Source organism: Pan troglodytes, chromosome 4 (assembly GCF_028858775.2).
Source record: "Pan troglodytes isolate AG18354 chromosome 4, NHGRI_mPanTro3-v2.0_pri, whole genome shotgun sequence".
Classification (NCBI taxonomy): Eukaryota; Metazoa; Chordata; class Mammalia; order Primates; family Hominidae; genus Pan; species Pan troglodytes.
Window position 1 is genome coordinate 40,674 of NC_072402.2, and position 12,739 is coordinate 53,412.

Below are 12,739 nucleotides of genomic sequence, written 5' to 3' on the forward strand. Positions count from 1 at the left end.
GGACTAGATCAGTGATAGGGCATGATGTGGATATTATTACATTAGTATTGGAAGCGATGGTGTGGATTAGATGAGTGTTAGGGCATGGTGTGGATATTATTACATTAGTATTGGAAGCGATGGTGTTGATTACATCAGTGATAGGGCATGGTGTGGATATTATTACATTAGTATTGGAAGCGATGGTGTGGATTACATCAGTGTTAGGGCATGGTGTGGATATTATTACGTTAGTATTAGAAGCGATGATGTGGATTAGATGAGTGTTAGGGCATGGTGTGGATATTATTACATTAGTATTGGAAGCGATGGTGTTGATTAGATCAGTGATAGCACAAGGTGTGGATATTATTACATTAGTATTGGAAGTGATGGTGTGGATTAGATCAGTGATAGGGCATGGTGTGGATATTATTACATTAGTATTAGAAGCGATGGTGTGCATTAGATCAGTGATAGGTCATGGTGTGGATATTATTACATTAGTATTAGAAGGGATGGTGTGGATTAGATGAGTGTTAGGGCATGGTGTGGATATTCTTACATTAGTATTGGCAGTGATGGTGTGGATTAGATCAGTGATAGGGCATGGTGTGGATATTATTACATTAGTATTGGAAGCGATGGTGTGGACTAGATCAGTGATAGGGCATGATGTGGATATTACTACATTAGTATTGGAAGCGATGGTGTGGATTAGATCAGTGATAGGGCATGGTGTGGATATTATTACGTTAGTATTGGAAGCGATGGTGTGGATTAGATCAGTGATAGGGCATGGTGTGGATATTATTACATTAGTATTGGAAGCGATGGTGTGCACTAGATCAGTGATAGGGCATGGTGTGGATATTATTACATTAGTATTGGAAGCGATGATGTGGATTACATCAGTGTTAGGGCATGGTGCGAATATTATATGGGTGTTAGGGCACGGTGTCGATATCATAGTAATGTAGAGCACAGTGTGATTATTATATTAGAGGCCACTGTAAGAATATATATTAGCAGCCACTGTGTCTTGGACGTTGACCATGATACTAGGGTATACTCCAAACAGTGAGATTTGGGGGTTTTATTTTTCTAGATTAATTTCTTCCTCTGCTAAGTACTCTAAAGACTCACTCCTTGGCACTCAGGGCCGTGGACAGGAGCTTTTTACTCACCAATGAAGAACACCAAATTAACATGACCCTCGTGCTGCCCTGAGGAAGTTGAAGCTCCTCGCTGCTTCTGGCACCTCAGCGGGAAGTTGGTTGGGGCGGGATCGCGCGCCCTCTGGTGGAGCCATGGTTCAGCACAGACGCTCTTGCTCACAGTTTCTCGGCGCATGTGCGCCCCCTCCTGGCTGTCCTGAAATACCTATAAAATTCAATATTCAGTTTATTCAGTGTCATAATTTTGGAAATTCAAACCGAAATAAAGGCCACTATATCCATACCTTTCCCATAAATGGTGATGGAAGAATTATTTGGAAGCCATATAGAATGAAGTGACTCTATACACAAATTAAAACACAAAAACCTACTCAAAATAGTCCAGAGACTACAACTTGAAATGCAAAACTATAAATAATCTAAAAGAAAACCTAAGAGACATTGGATTTGGTGTTGAGTTTTAACACACAGCATCAAGTGCCAATTCGTGAAAATACTGAGAACAGACTTTATAAAACTAAATTTTCTACTATGAAAAACCCTATTCAGAGAACAAAAAGACAAGACACACTGTGAGAAGATATTTACAAAATACAAACGTGATTTTAAAAACTGTATTGAAAATACACAAACAACTCTTCAAACGAACACTAAGAAAACTAAAAACCCAAATAAAACTGGGTAAATATCTGAACAGACATCCAGCCAAATAAAATACATAGATAGCAGGCCAGGTGTGGTGGCTCATGCCTATAACCCCAGCACTTTGGGAGGCTGAGGCGGGTGAGTCACCTGAGGTCAGGAATTTTAGATCAGCCTGGCCAACACAGTGATACCCTCTCTCTACTAAAAATACAAAAAAATTAGCCAGGCATGGTGGTGGGTGCCTGTAATCCCAGCTACTTGGGAGGCTGATGCAAGAGAATTGCTTGATCATCGGAGGTGGAGGTTGCAGTGAGCCAAGATCACGCCACTGCACTCCAGCCTGAGTGACAGAACGAGACTCTATCTCAATAAAAGAAAAAAGAAAAAAAAGAAAATATACAGATAGCACATAATCACACAAAAGGATGCTCAATATATCTCATTAGGAGACTGGAAATTAAAATAATGCTGAGATATCACTGCACACCTAGTACAACTGTGGGACTCTTAAAAAAGCTCAACAGTAACAATTGGAGGTTGAAGAACAATAGGTACGGCCATTCATTACTGGCAGAATGCATGAATGGGTACAGCCACTTTGGGAAACAGTTTGACAGTTTTTCCCAAAGATAAACAAGTCTTACCTTACAATCCAACAAATGCACCCCTAAATTGTGTATGTTTAGACAGCTGCTTTGAAAAATTATATTCAAACAAAAACTAGCATGTAATTATATACGAGCCACTCTACTCATCATGGCCAAAACTTGAAGTAATCAGAACATTCTTCAATAGCTGAATGCATAATCAATTTGAAGTACAACCATGCAATGGAATGCCATTCACCAACAGAAAGGAATGAACTGTCAATCCATGAAAAGAAATGAATGAATCTTGCATCTATGTTGCTAAGTAAAGGGTGGCAGTATGAAGATGCTATACATTATATGACTCCATTCATATGACATTCTGGAAAAAGCACAACCAAAGAGATGATAGTCAGATCAGTGACTGTCTGGGGTGGGGATTTGAAGTATTCTGTATGCTACTTCAGTAGTGGATATCTGACAGTATGCATTTGATAAAACCCACAGAATTTTAATGCACAAAGAACAAATCACAATCTACACAAATTAAATTATTTAGGATGTGGAAGTATCTAAGGACAAAATACAGAGTGCAACCAAGAATCTAACTGTATTACCAATGTATGTTGCAAGTGGTGGGCCAAAGGTGCTGAGCTGGAAATGAGTAGAATCCATAGACTAAAAACAAAATGTACTATATACATGAACAGTGGACTCTATTTTATAAAGTTATTTCCCATAGGGATAATAGTTAATTTTGAAACCACTATATCTGTAAAAAGAAAAATAACCATGATTTTCCTCTATACTATCAACATTCCACTTTTAACAGCAAATTGTGGGGGGGTGGGGTGGGTGTTTCCCACACCAACCAATTTTCCAACTCTCTGGAAAACAATTGGGTGTCCTGTAATTCAACTGTGATACTGATTACCTGGAGTTAGTATACACCCTACAGGTTAAGGGCTTAGTAACACCAGACTGTCCACAACCTCAGATGCCAATCACAAGTAATGAATCCCCAGTTTACCCAAACTTCTATATGACTTGGCTAGAAACTAGGCATTCCTACACCCCCTCTTCAGGTTTGACAATTTGCTATGATGGCTTATGGAACTAGGAAATACTTACTTATGTTTACCAGTTATTATGGTCTCAATGTGTGTACACCCCCACCCCAAATTCCTATTTTGAAATGTAATCCCCAAAGGGATGGTATTCAGAGGTAACCGAGAGGTGATCGGATCATGAGGGTGCTGTCCTCATGAATGAAACCAGTGCCCTTATAAAAGCGTCTAGGAGCCCGTTTCCCCATTCTGCCATGTCACGACATGCTAGAAGGCACTATCTATGATAGATGAGCCCTCACTAGACATCAAATCTGTCAGCCTTGATCTGGAACTTTCCAAATTCCATATTTTAGGAATTTTTATGGAAGCTTCATCATGTAGACATGACAGATTATTAACTCAATTTCCAGTCCCTTCACACCCTCAAAGGATTGCATGTTAAGCTAAAAGTTACAACCTTCTTATCATGGCTTGGTCTTCCTGGTGACCATCCCCATCCTGAAACCATCCAGGAACCCACAGAGTGTCCTTATTAGAACAGAAGCCATTCCTATTATCCAGGAGATTCCAAGAGATTTAGGAACTCTGCGTCAGGAACCAGGGCCAAAGACCAAATATTAGAACACAAGATGCTCCTACTGTTCAGGAAATTGTAATAGTTTTAGGAGCTCTGTACCAGGAACTGCAGACACAGACCAAACATATATTTCTTATTAAGTCCCAACCTGGAATCTTGATCAAGAATGAATTCCTTGTTCCCAATGGTACAAGGGATGAAATAAATGGCAGATAGATAGTAGGAGCCAGGTTCCTCACTATTACAGTGAGAAGTTACAGATAAAAAATAGGGAAGCCTAGAATGATCTCTGTCATAATGAGTCAGAATATATATATACAACATAAGTATAAACTCACATTTAGCTTAACATATACACAGATGGTTCCACATAGAAACCTTTATAATTAAGTGGGTACATATAAGTTAGAAGACACACATATATTTCTTTGCACTGTCAGCTGTAAGTGTCATGATGCAATGACCACATTTAGTGTCCAGATGTAAGTTTTTCATACCATTCTCTAACAAAAGAAATCAGGGCTATTAGAAGAAATAGCTGAAACTAGGACTGGGACAGAAAATATATGAGCCAGGGTACTTTTGAAGTAACAGAAATACATTATAAAAAAAACATGAAATTATGTAAAAGGAGCCAGTGGAAAGAGCTACCAATGGCCACAGGTATGAACAAAGAGCAACAAAATACTGTAGAATTAGATAACAACCAAAAGATTAAAGTAACTATCTGTGGATCCATACTGGTATAAATAAATGATTAAACAGATATGCAAATGGGCTGAATAGAAATCTCTTATACAGAAGAATTCCAAATACCTGATATAGACACTCAGCCATCAAGGAGGTGGGGCTAACTCCCCACTCCTTAAGTATGAGCTCTGCATGATGACTTCCTCCAAAAGCATACATACAATATAGACATGGGAAAAAAGTAACTTCACAGTGAAAAACCTGAAAACACTGCCTCAACCACGTGATAAAAGTTAACATTAATGGTGATAACACATCTTGAGAGCATGAAGTGACTAGACTAGCACTTGCAAACCAAAAATAAAATTCAAAGATCTTTCCCACAACCACCTCTCCACCAGGGGACACCAAAGTTAACCTGGAAGACTGGTTCAGGCTATGATGGGAAAGAGGTGGTCAGACATGCCTCAGTATGCCCTCCTCCCTTTTGGAATTCAGGAAAAGCCAATCAGCATTTAACATCAACACGACCTTAAATCTGATAAGAAACATTTACAATCTATTCTCTCTGAAGCCTGCTACCTGGAAGCTTCATCTCCATGATAAAACCTTGGTCTCCATAACCCCTTATCATAACCCAGACACTCCTTTCTATTGATAGTAAGTCTTTCAACAAACTGCCAATCAGAAAAATTTTAAATGTACCTATAACCTGGAAGCCCCACCCCACCCTAATCCTTTGGGTTGTCCCACCTTTCTGGACCAAACCAATATATATCTTAAATACACTTGATTGATGTCTCCTATCTCCCTAAAATGTATAGAACCAACCTGCACCCCAACGACCTTGGGCACATGTTCTCAGGGTCTCCTGAGGGCTGTGTCATGGGCCATGGTCACTCATATTTGGCTCAGAATACATCTCTTCAAATATTTTACAGTCTTTGACTCTTTTTGCGGACACACTACACATCTGCTCTGCTTCCCCCAAACCCCTAAACCCAGGCTGATTATGAGAAAAACCCCAAGTAAACCACAATGGAGGACATTCTACACAATACCTGACCAATCCTCCTAACACTGTTCCAGGTCCTCAGAAGTAAAGTCTGAGAGACTGCCACAGCCAAGAAGAGCCTGACATGATGACTAAATGTCCTATGGGATCCTAGATAGGATCCTGGGAGAGAAAAAGGCAGAACTAAGGGAAACCAAATAAGATGTGAGCTTATTTAATAATATAGTAATATCCAGTCATTAACTATGACAAGAAATGATATAAGATGTTGGTCAGGAGTGGTGGCTCATGCCTGTAATCCCAGCACTTTGGGAGGCTGAGGCGGGCGGATCACCTAAGATCAGGAGTTCAAGACCAGCCTGGCCAACGTGGTGAAACCTCATCTCTACTAAAAATACAAAAATTAGCCGAGCGTGATGGCAGGCGCCTGTAATACCAGCTACTCAGGAGGCTGAGGCATGAGAATTGCTTGAACCTGGGAGGCGGAGGTTGCAGTGAGCCGAGATCACGCCACTGCAGTCCAGCCTAGTTGAGACTCTGTCTGAAAAAAAAAAAAAAAAAAGATGTTAAACCTATCTGATACATGTTGATATGTTAAAAAGAGGGGAAACTAGGTTGCGTCTACATGGGAAATCTGCATTTTCTTCCCAATTTCTGTATGAATCTAAAACTAATTTAAAATAAAACCTCTATTTAAAAATTGTAATTTTTTCAGATATCTGCTAAATTATTTCTACTAAAAATTAGTAATTGGCAGTAACTACTCCTACTTTTAAAAATAAGAGCATTCATGATACTGCAAAGTAAATTATACAGACTAATACATACTTTCAAAGAAATGCCCCTTTTACATGTTTTATGTTAAGATAACATATATGTGTAAACATGGTCGTATCATTTTTCTTATGGTGTAGTTCACTCTCTAAGAAAGCTGGTCATCTTAGAACCAGGGAAAAAAATTCACATTTTGGAGACTATTTCAATTTACGGCTGGATGTTTTCAAAGTATGACTTTGTGAAAAAAAAAAAAAGTTCAAATTGATTCCTTGTGACTGGATCACTTATTCTAATGAATGCTTGCCTTTATTTTGTTTCCCAGCATTTCTTTCAGCTACGATACAACAGAAGCAAATATTTGCCACTGGAAAAAATATTCAAAGACACTCTTAGGTTAATCTATAGCTGATGACAGTCAGTCTAGTCTACATAGCAAGCAGCTTCAAGATATGATTATTTAGCTAAGCGGGAAATGGGACGTGACTGCTGCCTCATTCCCACGTCTCTCTGGACCTGATAATTTAGAGGAAGCTCACATTTGCAAGATAAAAATTTTCTTTTCCTTCTCAGTATTAAATATGCTGTCACAATAGAAGAAAGCTTTACTGACTTCTTAAATGATGTGTTGAGACCGGAAACCTAAAATGATAGTTACTGAGAATAGTGCTAATGCCCTAAGTTTTTAGTCACACCCTCACCTAGGTAGGAACCTAACCAAAAGGGGAGAACTTTTGAACAAATTACGGGAGGTCATTGTTTTGGTCACAACTCCTGCATTAGGCCACACTGAGCAGGCAAAACCAGAATGGAGACACTCACGCTGAATGACACACAACGAAGCTGAAACTTTAAGGAAGTAGATAGATCCCAAAAGAGCTCCCTTTTTCCCTGAAGAGACTCCAGTCTACCTGAGTCAGCATAAAGAAGTCCCCTCTGCTTTAATTCTTACCAAAACAAGTAACTTGAAGTAATCTGATATTAACAAATCAGTTGTTATTTTCTATTGCTCTATTTCCGCCTTACACAACACAGTGTTCTGCTATTGCCCAGAGGGCACTGAGACCAAATAAAACTTGAAAATGCCACACTGAAAGCAAATAAGTCCTAATAACTCAACTTACAACGATAACAAAGAGCGACACCAATGCCCAAAGTTTTGATCAATATCTCAAAATTGAGAGGCTGACCAAAAGGGAGGAATTCTTACATCAAACAACATTTGGGCTTTAGAAGCCTCCCAAGGAGTCCTTGTAAAGAGTCGCGGCCGGGCACCGTGGCTCACGCCTGTAATCCCGGCACTTTGGGAGGCCGAGACGGGTGGCTCATGAGGTCAGGAAATCGAGACCATCATGGCTTACAAGGTGAAACCCAGTCTCTACTAAAAAAAAAAAAAATACAAAAAAATTAGCGGGACTTGGTGGCGGCAGCCTGCAGTCCCAGCTACTCGGGAGGCCGGGACAGGAGAATGGCATGAACCCGGGAGGCGGAGCTTGCTGTGAGCTGAGATCGCGCCACTGCACTCCAGCCTGGGCGACAGAGCGAGACTCCGCCTAAAAAAAAAAAAAGAAGAAGAAGAAGAAGAAGAAGAAGAAGAAGAAGAAGAAGAATCGCAACCTAATTTACTATAGAAACAAACTGAAAACCTGACTTGGGAATGTATCATTGTAACAAATAGCGGCGGTTCAGCCAATCACATCAGCCGAGTGTCAGTCAATGGCCGGCAGCCAGCTGTTCAAAACAAGTTCCAAGAAGGCAAATCCGGGCTGTAACCAGGTCTGTAACCAATCCAGCCACCTCTATACCTCACTTCTGTTTTCTGTATGTCACTTTTTTTCTCTGGCTATAAATTTAACCTGCACATATTGTGTGGCAGATCATTCTGAACCATTTTTGGTCTGGACTGCTGCCTGATTCTAGAACCACACAAAAAAAAGCCAATTAAGATCTGCAAACCCACATTTGTTGTAATTTTGTATTTTAACAGTTGTGCCCTACAAAAGACATTAAGCTGAAATTAATCAAAAATCATTTACGGTCATGATTAGGTCATAAAAAATTGTCAAACATAACAATTCTTCAAAAAAAGCTAAAAAGTATTTTTTAAAAATATTGTTGATGGAAAAAAGAGTGCAAAAGTAGATAGGAAAATTATGTACAAAACTAAAAACAGAGGAGAAATTAAAAGTCAAATAATTGCATCAAACTGGAAACCTAGAAAAAATGGGTGATTTCCTAGTAAAAATACACATTAACAAAATGGGCACTGAAATAAGGCAACTATGAATATACCAATTAGCATAGAAAAGCTAAGAAAGGTCCTTAAAGATCTCCCAGTGGAAAAAGGCCCCAGGACCATCTGGGTCCATAGCTTAGTGTAAGCTGACTTAACTAAATGGTGATTTTACACTCATGCATTGCATACATATGATGGTGGTCCCATGAGATAAAAATGGAGCTGAAAAATTCCTTCCTAGCCATCTTGTCATAAGCTCATGGCTCAAAGCATTACCTTTTCTCTGTTTTGATACCATGAAAGGAAAATAAATCTCAGGACCCCCAAATCACTAAGCCAAGGGAAAAGTCAAGCTGGGAGCTATGTCAGGCAAACCTGCCCTCATTCTATTCCTAACTAAGATAGCTACAAAGATAAAAAGCTACATACCTCACTCACAATTTGCCCACAAAGAATTTCCTTTTGGACAAAGGACAGACAGCACTCAAAGTCATCCCTCACCTGAGACAGATGCATATCTGATTGCTTCCTCTGCCCTATTATTTATGTAAAAATGCAGATTCATTGAGCCAGACTAAATTGTGTATTCAGTGGAAGGCTGATCAAGGATTCAAAAGAATGCAACCTTTTGTCTCCAACCTACTTCTGACCTGGAAGCACCCCCACTTCCTGCTTCCAGTTGTCCCGCCTTACTGGGCCAAATGACTGTATATCTTACACGTCTCATCTATCCCTAAAATGTACAAAAGCAAGCTCTACCCTGGCCACCTTGGACACATGTCGTCAGGACCTCCTGAGGCTGTGTCAAGGGTGTGTCCTTAATCTTGGCAAAATAAGCTTTCTAAATTGACTAAGACCTGTCTCAGATATTCTGGGATCACAATCTACAATCACCATGGTGTTATAGTTGACTGCAGCATTCAGTACAGAGACATGCTGTACAGGTTCGTAGCCTGGGAGCAATAGGCTATACTATGTAACTTAGGTGTGGAGTGGGCTACACCATTTAAGTTTTATAAGGACACTCTACAGTGTTCACACAAAGATGAAATCACCTAAGGATAGATTTCTCAGAAAGTATAACATCGTTACGAGATGCCTGAGTGTACTTTAAATGGTCAAAGCCTAGGAGAAAAAAAGAAACTTAACTCTTGTTATGGGTTAATAACAAAGCTTAAGAGAGTTAACATAGTTCATCTAATCGAAGATGCCAATGATTAAAAAACATTATTTTATGCACCATCACAAATAGGTTGCCAATTAAACCGACTTTCTGAATAACACACAAATGTGAATTTACTTCTATTAATGCCAGGAAAGTAAAATGAAAAATAAATTATGGTTTTGACATGTTAAAGCAAATAAGGCGGGGGTTAGCCTGAGGCCTTCCCTAAGCAAACAGAAACCGAACTTGGAGGCATTTGAACTGACTTAAAAAAATTAACAAACCAACCACAGTCAATGCCAAAAAGCTCAGCAGCCAGTTGGCTGTATGACTAGGGACGCTGAGGGAACCATTCCCACAACAGGCGGTCGCCTGGCTGGAGCCACTGAGGAGCCTCACTTAGGGGCCACCCTAAGAGCTCAAAGCCCCAAGCCGATTTCCGTTCTGGTGCTTCCTGCGTGATTCATGAACCATTCCTTTGCTGAAATAAACTCCGCTTAAATTTATTTTACCTAAAATCCTTTTAACAGACAAAGTCCAGTATTTACACTTAAAATACGGTTGTGAAAACTCACATCTACATCTGCTCTTCAATATTTTTCAAGTACTTTAACACTCTAAGAAACACGAGCCACTGGAGCGCAAATAAAAGCAAGTCGTGGGGTGCGCGTCTCCCTGGGGCTCTCCATGTTGCCCTCAGGGTTTCTCCCTTCTCTGTCCCGGATCCACCCCAAACAAACCCAAATTGCTCAAAAATTAAAAAATGAAACAACTCAGGTATGCTGTAATAATGAATAACAAAGCCACTTAATGATGGGCCACTTTGTAAAATAAAATAAATACAACTTGAGAAAGTGGAGCGCGAGGCAGCGCGGCCTCCTCAACACTGAGCCGGGACAGAAAGCTTTTTCCTCACCTTTCCTCGGGCAGCCTCGGGGACCATGAAGCCACAGCTTCCCCAGTCGTTCCTGAGGAGCTGAGGAGAAGGAGGCTGGGTCGTCCCTGGCCACGGTCCCCAGGTGTTCCTATAGAGCCAGCGGCGTCTCCCGAGTGGGTCCTGAGGAGGAGGAGGCTGGGTCCTCTCAGGTGTCCCTGTAGGGATGGAGGCGTCTCCTGCGTAGGTCCTGAGGAGGCGGCTCGGCTCCGCCCCCTGGAGCCGCAGGGCGTCTGTGCCGGAACCCGGGCGCCTCTTGAGGTTCTGTGAGGCGGCATCGCGCCCCCTGACGGCCGTCGCAGGCGGTGCAGGATGCTCAGGTGCTCGCGGTCGAGCTGTGGCCTCGCCCCTCTGGTGAATCTCCGAAGTTCACTGTTCTGACAATTACACGCCATGGCTTTTGAAAAACCAGCTGAGGCCGGGCGCGGTGGCTCACGCCTGTAATCCCAGCACTTTGGGAGGTCGAGGCGGGCGGATCGCGAGGTCAGCAGATCAAGACCATCCTGGCTAACACGGTGAAACCCCGTCTCTACAAAAAAACAAAAAAAAAAACAAAAAAAAATTAGCCGGGAGTGGTGGCGGGCCCCTATAGTTCCAGCTACTCGGGAGGCTGAGGCAGGAGAATCGCTTGAACCCGGGAGGGGGAGGTTTCAGGGAGCCTCCTCTAAACAGAAAAGACCGACCCCCAGTCAGTGTTTTATTTTCCCTGATGACCGCAGGCCATGAACTTATGGAACAATAACGTAATTAGGCTCTTGGACCCAGGGAAGTAGCTCCATGCCACCTGCCCTCATTTGCTGAGCATTTTGGTTTCTCGGATCTGCTGCTCAGTTTCCAGTCTCTTCCTCCCTGCCAATGCTGCCAGCGTGCCTCTTCTGCAAGCAGCAACCGCCTTCCACCTTCCATTCTCTACTCTTTAGCCGTCATCTGGCTGGACTTTTCAGAACGGACTGCAAAGGAGAATAAACTGGCTGAGTCTGAGGGTGCACTCACGTGCAAAGTTGCAAGCTTTAATGTACCCATCTTGGCAGATTTTGGCTCCTTAGAGTTCTTTCTCATTTGGGGATCTCATGTGCCCTCTGATGAGGTGGGCTCACTGACTGTCTGCGCCGGTGGCATCTGGCAGCACCTTGTCACGTGCACCTAGGTAAGAACCTGGCTGCACCTGATGCTTAGCCAAACGGGGAGCCCACAGTTCTGTGTATCAGGTGATGTTTAATCTCTGGAGGTTAATGAACGTGAGGGAGCGATACTGTCTGGGACTGTCCACATATTGCGTCTGAGTCACTGAAGGAAAAGAATGTGGGGTCTGTTTGCTGGAACTGGACACCTCCATAATCACATGCTCCATGAAATGCAGGCAGGAGATCTCGCTTTCTACCTCTGGGATGGGAGTGTGCAGTTTCAGAATGAGACTAGCCCACACAACTGACTCTTTATTTGGGAAAGAGAAATGAAATCAGATGTAGCAATTTAATATACACTAAGATGATATCTTAATCACAAACACTCTTCTGGTTTTTAGAAATGTGAATGTTATTTACACTAGGTTAAAAAACCTGAATATCCAACAGCATGACACCGACTAAAGAAATACTGGCGCACTCTGGAACCTTGCACACCACTTATTGGCATGGGAACAATGGGAACACGCCTATACAAAGATGTGCATGGAAATTAGAAGAATGCAACACTGTAGAACAGATGTGACTAGGTGCATGATCAAGAGCACACAAGACCAAGCCTGCCTCTGCACACACAAGACCGCGCCTGAGTCTGCACCACGTGACGGGACCATTGTGGAGCAAGCCTGGGAGATTCTGATGTAGGCAGCAGAGGCGTCACTTAGGGACCAGACTTCCGTGGGAAACCACCATCTCCTTCCAACC